The sequence below is a fragment of the Scylla paramamosain genome, unplaced genomic scaffold (assembly GCF_035594125.1).
Source record: "Scylla paramamosain isolate STU-SP2022 unplaced genomic scaffold, ASM3559412v1 Contig114, whole genome shotgun sequence".
NCBI lineage: Eukaryota > Metazoa > Arthropoda > Malacostraca > Decapoda > Portunidae > Scylla > Scylla paramamosain.
This window is the reverse complement of record NW_026973779.1, coordinates 178,728-180,000: the sequence shown is the minus strand read 5'-3', so window position 1 is coordinate 180,000 and position 1,273 is coordinate 178,728.

The following is a 1,273-nucleotide window of genomic DNA, read 5'->3' as shown; positions in this document are numbered from 1 at the left end:
TATTATTATTATTATTATTATTATTATTATTATTATTATTATTATCATTGACTTATTTCAATGATCACGCCCCTCATCGTTCTCAGTTTCTCATAAAACAAAATATACATTGAGATGAAAAAGACGCTCAACATATCACAATAGGCAACACATCTAATCAACTCTCCACTGTGACACACAGCAGGTACATTAGTAGAAATATAGTATACATATTTATTCTCGGTCACTTGCGTGCCTGACTAAATAATAATAATAATAATAACAAATAACTAACTCGAAAATAAATACACTACTTGCTTATTATTGATATACCAGTATAGTCTACACAACTCTCTAGATGTTTGAACGTGTGGCTCCGAAGAGGAGCCGGATTGATGGTGATATTGGCTGAAGGGGAGGGAGGCCCTTTATTTACTTCTTCTCAGTCTTCTTGGGAAGGAGCACGGCCTGAATGTTGGGCAGCACGCCACCCTGTGCAATGGTGACTCCGGAGAGGAGCTTGTTAAGTTCCTCGTCGTTGCGGATGGCCAGCTGCAGGTGACGTGGGATGATGCGAGTCTTCTTGTTGTCACGGGCGGCATTGCCGGCAAGCTCAAGGACTTCAGCAGCCAGGTACTCCATAACTGCCGCAAGGTACACGGGGGCACCAGCACCCACGCGCTCGGCGTAGTTGCCTTTCCTTAGAAGGCGATGAATCCTGCCGACCGGGAACTGGAGTCCAGCACGACTGGAACGGGACTTTGACTTTCCCTTCACCTTTCCTCCCTTGCCGCGTCCAGACATGATAATGGATGTTGTGGTTGTAGTAGTAGTAGTAGTAGTTAAAACGGCTATATATACGCGAGATCAGATCGGCCCAGAGCGCGTCTGGACCAATCAGGACGCTCGCTGAGGTGGCGACACCTGATCCTGAGTAGGCACGCTAATATATATACCACTTTTCAACTGAGAAAACGCACACGACTGGCACACAGAGAGACCACTCAGCCGCCGTGGAGTACAGACGTCTTGCACCGCGCTCCTGCCGTCCGCCCAGCTGTTCTTGTCCGTAGGACAAGAACAATCCTCGGCCAGTCCTCTTGCTGTTCGCACTCGGCTGAGAGCATTGCTCTCAGCCAATCAGCGACCGGCCGCCCGCCCCACTTTCAGCCTTGTGCGGCTCACTAGGCAGCTAGACCTCGTGGAGTGAAGACTACACACATCTCTTCCACTTGACTCAGTGCGTGACTGAGTGCGGGAGAGGCAGGGTTCATCTCTGCAGTGCTCAGGCTTC